At 40.9% G+C, this 8,969-nt stretch overlaps 1 long non-coding RNA gene across 1 annotated transcript; it reads left to right on the forward strand.

The window, feature by feature from the left end:
- The first annotated feature begins 5,155 nt into the window (after nt 1-5,155).
- LOC126819321 (uncharacterized) lies at nt 5,156-8,969 on the forward strand. Its single transcript, XR_007679571.2, has 4 exons — nt 5,156-5,341; nt 6,142-6,180; nt 7,240-7,330; nt 8,825-8,969. It is a non-coding gene; the product is annotated as an uncharacterized LOC126819321 (long non-coding RNA).

The following is an 8,969-nucleotide window of genomic DNA, read 5'->3' on the forward strand; positions in this document are numbered from 1 at the left end:
GAGACTAAGAATTCAACCGTGTCCTCATTTGCCCAGGAGAATGTGTTGGTTGATGATAATCACTAGTCGGCAGGAATGTTCCAGTAGGATCTGGTAGTCACACAGCACATAAATATTCTACCCACTCACTTTCATTTAGAAACAATGGACTGGGCGCCCTTTCAATCTCCTTGGTAACATCATTTATAGCTTCATAATTATATCCTGTTTATTTAAAATTATCCAAAGTTCGGTGGTACCTTAGCTACGAAATACACACTTTCAGTTTCCGGATATAATTGGCCATACATCACGAAATTCCGATCTACAAAACACTGACGATACAGTTGCTACGGATGTATGTGATATCGTAAGTCACATATGCTGCTTACCACTTATATCCATTATGCTGAATATGGCGCCCTTTGCGTACATTTGATACTATCAGAGATTATGATTAATCTGTTCATCGGTTTTATACTTGGGGTTAACTGCATCCAAACAAGAAGGACCTGGTTGTCATCAGTACTCCCACTATACTACTATGGTTATAACTACCGACACCCCTTTCCTAGCACAAAATCGGGGATGGAGGACGGAGTTCTGAAGGCCAAGGTGTGGGCGGTTAGAGTTTACATATCAGGATAAATAACTTATAAGTTGAGTTTTATTACTGCTGACAAATTTATTAAAACAAGCTGTTTAAACTTGTACATATCATGTTCATCTTTGATACCGGTACTCAAATACTGTGCATAATTGAAGTTTATGTAAGGTTCATCTTAAATACTCAAATACTAGTGACTTCTGGATAGGTATTACTTAGATTAGATTTTTACCACATGCATATCTGTGAATCAATGAGCTAGAGCAGTCCTTCCCAACCTTTTTTGCCAACAGCACACCTTGGAACATATGACAAAATAGCGGCACACCTGGCTAAATGTATATGATAAATATCTGAATTTTGCAAAATAAAAACATGGCATATACGGCATGGAACCGTAGACACAGACTAGTCATAGACACATAGAAAGACTCAAACTAAATAAAGAAATTACCAGTAGACACCAGTGAATACACAATTGGGATCACACAGTTTTTCGCATTTTCTTAATGTTCCGTTCAAAATTTTGCGGCACACTTAGGAAGATCTCTTGGCACACATTTGTGCCGCGGCACATTGGTTGAGAATCACTGAGCTAGAGAGAGAGAGGGGTGAATTTAACGTCCACTCGTCACAAACTAGGTCATTTCGGGACTAACATATGGTTCAATTTTATTCCAATAATACGCTGGCGCGTAGAGGTCTTTAGCAGTGGGAGAAAACCGGAGGGCCTAGAGAAAATCCACGGGATGGGCAGGCTCCTTGTCACGTACAACCGAGGAATCGAAACCACGCCAGTTGACTCAATGACAGACCTTATGATACAACGCGCGCTAACCATTCGGCCATATAACCACCCCTGTGAATCGACCATTCCACCATAAATTTTACAGACGTCGTGATTAACAACAGACGTATGTAGCTGTTAGGACGAAGTAACTGCAACCAATGCTCGGGGTCTAAAATAAGATACGTTTACCGTTGATATTGTCACATCATAAATGGATTATGAGCCCGACAGAAACTTATTGATGTCACCGGACCGAAGAAATATCTGTACCTTTAGTCGGCCGGCATAAAAGTAAAAACAGTAAATACTAAGTTTCAACCATTAATCTGATACAGCAACAGGCCCAGACAGTTCACCGATGCATACTAGTTAAAACAGTTATATTTAATGCATAATGTCACCGTGAAAACTCTAACTTAATCACGCCAAAAAATTATACCGCTCCTCCATTTTAGCCCGGGAAAACGTTGTACGCTGGAGTAATCCTTAATATACTAGAGCTTACCAAAATAATGTAGTGGATGAATCAACACTAAATTAAGAGTACTTGCTTCGCCTGACAAGGACAGCTATCTAGTCCTTTGGATGAGACGAAAAACCGAGGTCCCGTGTATACATTGGAATGCACGTAAGAGATCAATGTGGCAGTTGGAATTCGATATAAGAGTAGGCGATAGTGCCGCTGCCCGGGAAAAATTTCCCTCATCGCACACTGTATGGCGTATGCCCGTCTTCATTTCCAAATAAAACTAACATGAAGGTCCCAAATAAAATTAACTCAAATTCAATGACAATCCTGAGAGCTGCCAAAACATGAATGCTCAGAAATCAACAAAAAACCTATGAAGTAGCCTATACTGTAGGTAACCAATTAACGTAGAGTATAATCAACATTTTCATAATCATTGCATTATATAGAAATTGGTCGATCGGGATTTATAGCTGACTGCTCAACTGTGAATCTGTCCCCTTCTCCAGTTGCTGCAAGTTTAAAGAACTGGCAGCCTTACTGTCAGATCTAGAACAATAATTAATTCTAAATTAAACAATGATGATTCCAAATTTGATCCGACACATAGACTTGCGTACCAAGTCTCTCAAATACAGGCATTTGGCCCACCATTCTAATGTCCGCTTCCACCGAGGTGATATCGCAGACAAGCCATTCTAATAAAATGCATGTATATATAATCTACCGTAGTTACAATGGTAGTGCAGTAAATACTGGGTTATTGGGACTACGTCCTACGATCGACTAATCAGAAGAATGTGTGCGTGTGTGACTGACACGCAATGGGCGTCCTTGACTTGACGTTTCATTCACAAACAATCTAAGTAACCGATTTGTCTCAATAATCCAAAAAACATCGCAGGCTAGCGATGCCATCGAGAGTTGATTATTGTCTGGATAAGTTAATTAATGCCTAATTAATAATTTAGATAACATTTCAGGCCTAAAGAAAGACCTGCAATAGTCAGATTTAGCTCTTGCATAATGTATGTTTAATTAATCGGAAGAATGTATGAGTGACTTGACTTTTCATTTTTTAAAAATCTACTAGGTAACCAATGGACGTAAAATAGTCAGCACATCAAGGGTGCCCGCAGTTAAAGAAGCTGAACCTCTTTGAATTGGGTTGATCAGGTGTGTTATTTCGGTCTAAAAATTAAGGCCAACTGCAGATTTAGTCAAATGTCACGAGATGTAAAAAGAGCCAGTGCTAACCCCAACCCTAGCCCTTCCCTTAACCCTAACGCACAATCTCACAAACAATCACGTGCCTTGGCCCTGTACATCACGCGACCTGGTCAGCCAGCTATGGTGTTACACACTGAGCTACCGCAGCTCCCGATTAGCAGGGCCTGTTTTAACGTGATTACAGGCACTAACTTGCCTCTGGAAAATTCATTCCGTGCTTTGAAAATCAGAAATCCGTACTTTGAAAAAATGCTATGTATACTATTCAAAAAAAGTAGGGGATATTTGATTTTGGGGGCATAATACTAAAATATGCAAATGACTACGAAAAAAGTCACTATAGAACCTAACAGAAGAAACATTTCCAGTTACATGTGACGCCCAAACGCACCAATAGCTACCGCATGGAATGCAGGTGATGCTTGGGATCATCATGGGGGTCCAACCCAAGATTTGCACGACTCTGACTTTGAATGTTACAGTCATTGTGGCATTGAATTCCAGGGTGGAAACATCAGTTTAATTGTTTTAGTGACCAGAAAACAAATTTTGATATGCGTCGGCTTACCCAAAATGAAAGGTTACGTGCCCTTGGCATGCTACAGATCGGCACAACACAGGCGGTTGTGGCGCGGACGATGAATGTTTCTCAGTCTGTCATAAGCAGGCTATGGTCCAGATACCGTGATACACAATCTGTACAGGACAGACCACGCTCAGGTCGACCAAGGGCGACAACTCAAGCCCAGGATCGATTTATCCGTACCTTGGCCTTGAGAAATCGTGTCATTACAGCAAATCAGATCAGCGCTCGTCTTCAAACAGACACTGGTGTGAGAGTGAGTGGCCAGACGATTCGGAATCGACTGCATAGGGGTCACCTTCGCGCCCGACGTCCTCGCGTGATCCCTTGTTTGAGAGATCATCACATTCAGGCAAGACGTCGTTGGTGTAGGGATCGTCAACACTGGGATAATCGACGCTGGAGCAATGTGATGTTTTCAGATGAGTCAAGGTTCACTGTTGATTTTTTGGACAGACGTAGGAGGGTGTGGCGTCGTCGAAACGAGCGCTTCCAAGACGTTAAAGTCATCAGACATGATCGATTTGGGGGTGGTTCTGTTATGGTGTGGGGAGGCATCACTGTTGCTGGAAGAACGACTTTACATGTTGTTGCAGGGCGTGTTACAGGCCAGTACTACCGGGACAACATCTTGGCAGTCCATGTTGTGCCGTTCGCACGACGTCATGGCCGCCGTTTCATCTTCCAGGATGACAATGCAAGATGTCACAGGGCCAGGATCGTTACAGGTTACCTCCAACAACAGAATATCACCACATTACCTTGGCCAGCACTGAGTCCCGACCTCTCCCCCATCGAGCATGTCTGGGACATGCTTGGACAGAGGTTACGTCAACGTCAACAACGTCCTGCCAATGTCCAAGAACTTGCTGCTGCGTTGCAACAGGAATGGGACAATCTGGACCAGAATGACCTTAGACGTCTCATTAGGAGTATGCTACGTCGGATCAATGCTTGTTTGGCAAACAGAGGAGGATTTACCCGTTACTGACTTGGTTGTGATGCTGTGGTAACTTTGCTGTTTGACCCCGGGTATCATTTTACCCTTATAATGGTCAGTCTGTGCCTTACTTAGTCTAACGATCATTTGGAATAAATCGATGAATGTGAACTTCATTTCATTTTGTCATTTGTTTCTTCGTCAGTTTCAATAGGTGACTTTAATAACACTTAAAAATCAAATATCCCCTACTTTTTTTGAATAGTATATATAGCCTTGCAAATCTGGCAAGATTTTATGGGGAAACTTAGTCATTATTACGGTCATTGACCACTTTCGAGTTTCGATTTCTGTTTCAAACGTTTTGCAATGTTGACATATTGCTAAAGCACGAAAATTACATAGCATATCGCCAGGCGCAGGTGACAGTGAAGGTTCGGTTGCCTTTGGATCGAATTGGGATGTTCTTAATTTTGAAATATAGAGAGATTAAATATTCTCTTTTAGTGGATGTATTGAAATTCCCTTGGGTGGCTGCTTAATGCAGATTGTACTGTATTCACAAAAGTCTTATCTTTAACAGCTGGTTATCTCTAACAAGAAATCTTTACACGTTAAAAACCTTAAATAAGATATATTTACATGCTGGTTTTATTCAAGTTACGTTGTAATCACATCTAAGTTAAACATCATGAAAGTCGCTGTATTCGCCGTCCTCATCTGTGCTATGGTTGCTGTAAATGGTAAGTTTTTGTGTACTAGTTTTCTTGGCTCTACTGTTCACAAACAAGCGCGTTTGTTGTTAACACCAAAAGTATGGCAAAAAGAAATGAAATGGGGTTTAACTTCCTACTTTTCTGCTCCGACTGGGGAAATGAAGGCGGGCATATGTCATACAGTGTGTATGGGGCCAATTTTGCCTGGGTAGCGGCACTATGGACCACTCTTGTATCGAATTCCTACTGCCAAGGGACCTTTTACGTGCACGCCAATGTATACTGGACACCTCGGTTTTTCGTCCCATCCGAACGACTAGACAGCTGTCCTTGCCAGGCCCTCCATCACTGACAACGGGAAACCACGCCGGAAAATCTGGATGAACGTTCTCAGTCAATGCTGGGATCGAACATCCGACCTCCAGACTAGCGAGTCATCGCCTTGCACACTTAGCCACTTACCCGATCAGCCATCACCATGTCATGCAGCCGCGTAATGTTTTCTTGAGTGGCCTTTTCTATGGAAAAGAAAGTGGATTCATACCCTAAGGTGAAGTCCATGTCGACATGTATCTGTGTTGGGATTAGTCCTTTCAGTTGAAGTACTTGATGACTGCCCTATAGCCAGTTTTGTTCATTCCCTGTGTTTCAATTGGTAGGTTCACAAGATGGTCTGGTGCGAAGACAATAATAACACTACAGTTGCGCGGTTTATGTCTTTTGCGACCCCTGCGCTCTAATCCTCGCCTTCCTTCCAATAAAATGTCCACTTTCTCGTTCTGAAAATGATCAAATTTGAATCATTCATGATCAAATTATAATTACAGGGGCACCAAGCAAACGATTTCTAGAGAATATCAACTTCAGTAAGTATCACTTGTTTTCTGTGCCATCAAAGATATCCTCCAGCCAATCTAGGCAATGTCGATTGTCCTCGACTTTGCGAAACATAACTAGAACATATTTTTCTCGGGTTGCTTAGATTAATTAGGAATTATTTAAAATCTATTATAATCATTATAATCAACCCCAGGAATATTGAAATAGTAATATCAATAATAAGTTTAGAGGGGTTACAGAGGTTTCGTAGAAATGATCTTGGTATATTTCCCTTAACTTCCATGGCTAATTTTACCCCAATCCTTATACGACGAACACGAGGCGAAGGAATACCATTTGAATATATTATAGTATAACTTTAAAGTATAAAAACGGCTATTCCAATGGCACCAATGTTTGATATTAAGGTTTGGTAAGTTTTAGTTTTAGGCTTCAGGAGACAACGATATAAATTTTGGCCTGAATTTAATAGTTACAAATAGCAAAATAGGGTTGAGTCTCTGGGTGGTTCTTTGCTTTTATTTCAGGCGCGTGATATTATTCCACATTCCAGTTTCATACGTGGCGAGAAACATATCCCTGGGAATTATAAAGTTATGAGTGTGGGTTAACACTTTATTTACTTCAAAACAGCTTCAATTTATTCGTTATTTAGACAAGGTGATAAGATTGCTGTTTATTTACGCGACGTGAAGTCCATAGTGTGGTTCACAATGAAACACAAAATTGAAGTTAAAACAAACGGTGCTAACATTGGACAATCTTTGGTAAAGAATAGGCCGACTGAGCTAATGAAGACGGGCATGCGCCATACAGTGTGCTATGAGGGACATTTTGCCCGGACAGCGGCGTTACGGCCTACTCTTATATCGAATTCCAACTGCCAAGGGATCATTTACGTGCACGCATGTGTACACGAGACCTCGGCTTTTCGTCCTGTCCGAACAACTAGACTGCTGTCCGTCCTGCACCACTGCACATCGCAAATCATGTGTTTTGCCAGCCCTTTTATGACATCAAACTTTCTCGGTCATCCTGGTACTATTTGCAGGTAATTGATTTAATAATTTTTTTTACCTTTGCAGCTGGCTTAAATCTTTGCCCATCTCCCGCTTTGTGTTTAATTAATCCATGTGCGCTATCTACATGTCCCGGTAATCCTGATGCTACCTGCAGGTAGGGCTATAATCTGTATATCAATGGTATGGCTATCAACATAAAAGAATACCCCCAAAGGCACCTTCTTTTAAAATAAAACACACAGTACTTTTTTTATCCGGGTACCGTTGGCATATATGGCTAATTTTATTGTTAGGTGATCCGCTTGAATCGAAGAATATATGAATGTATCCGAATTCCTTCTAATCGAATGGTTAACGCGTGCGCGTTGGATCAGAAGGTTTGTCATTGAGTAAAGTGGCGTGGTTTCGATTCCCCGCTTGTATGTGAAAAGAATTAAAGTCACCCGTTTGACCTCGTGGGTTTTCTCTAGGTCCTCCGGTTTCCTCCCACTACTCAAGACCCCTAAGCGCAAGCGAATTATTGAAATAAAATTGAACCATATGTTAGTCACAAAATGATCTAGTTTGTGTCGAGTGACTTTCATAGGTGGCCACTGCGAGGCTGACAAGGAACTTGTTGGCACGTAAAATAACCCGGAACAGCCTCGCCATTGTACATGAAATGAAATGTGTAATGCTATAGGGGTTATTTTAGTTCTATGAAAGGTGCTAAGTCGGTATTTTGCAAGATTCAACTTTCTTAGACTAACTCACAGAAAGTCCCTGCCATTATCAATTGCTGAAAGTAGGTTACTATCGTAGCACCCGAACGACTAGACTGGCTCTCCGTCGGGAAATTTTGATGACATTTCTCGGCCAATGCAGTGAGCCAGCGTCTTACCCACTTAGTTACCGTGGCTCCTCTCGCATTCCAATTCATATTTAAGGAAATTGAAACGAAATGAAATGGGGATTATTGTCCTACTGTTCGGCTCCGAGTGGGCTAATGAAGACTGGTATGCGCCATACAGTGTGCCACGAGGGAAATTTTGCCCGGATAGCGGCACTATACGGCCTACTCTTATGTCGAATTCCAACTGTTTAAGGATTCTTTGAGGTGCATGCCAATGTGTACACGGGACCTAGGGTTTTCATCTCATCGGAACATCTATACATTTTCCCTTGCCAGGCATATTTAAGGCACTGGTATCTCCCAAATGTTCAGGATATTGACCTTTATGTACAACAATTGTGTTATTCTATTCAACAACTCGACATTAGTTTTAATATACTACATAGTTATGTGCCTTTCATTGCTATTTGTACATTTATACATGCCTCCATTAGGGGTTGATATTGAGGTAATATTACCTACAATAAACAAATGTTTTGAATGTCAAGTGCACAAGTTAATCGCATACAGACGTGGATAATCTTTATTGTTGGCGCTGATGTGTAAGTCAGCAGTCAGGTAGCAACATATTTCCACGATTGTTATTAGAAAGAAAACCTGTGAGCTCCGCATTTAGGATTTTTATTTCGAATATCAACTTGGAAAGCGGTTGACACCTACTACTTAAAATACTTTATAGTGTTGTATTATTTTACTTGTATAAAATGTTCACATCATTTTTATTTCTTTAACTAAATGATATCTTTCTTATTACAGTCAAGGATGTACTTGTTCTGCTGTATGGACTAATGCTTCTGGTAAAACGGTCAACTGTTATCGATACTAAAAACATTTTAAAATATTATATATTTGTGTTTGAAATAAAACTAAATGAGACATTAATCATGAGATATAATTGGTT

The sequence above is a fragment of the Patella vulgata genome, chromosome 4 (assembly GCF_932274485.2).
Source record: "Patella vulgata chromosome 4, xgPatVulg1.2, whole genome shotgun sequence".
NCBI lineage: Eukaryota > Metazoa > Mollusca > Gastropoda > Patellidae > Patella > Patella vulgata.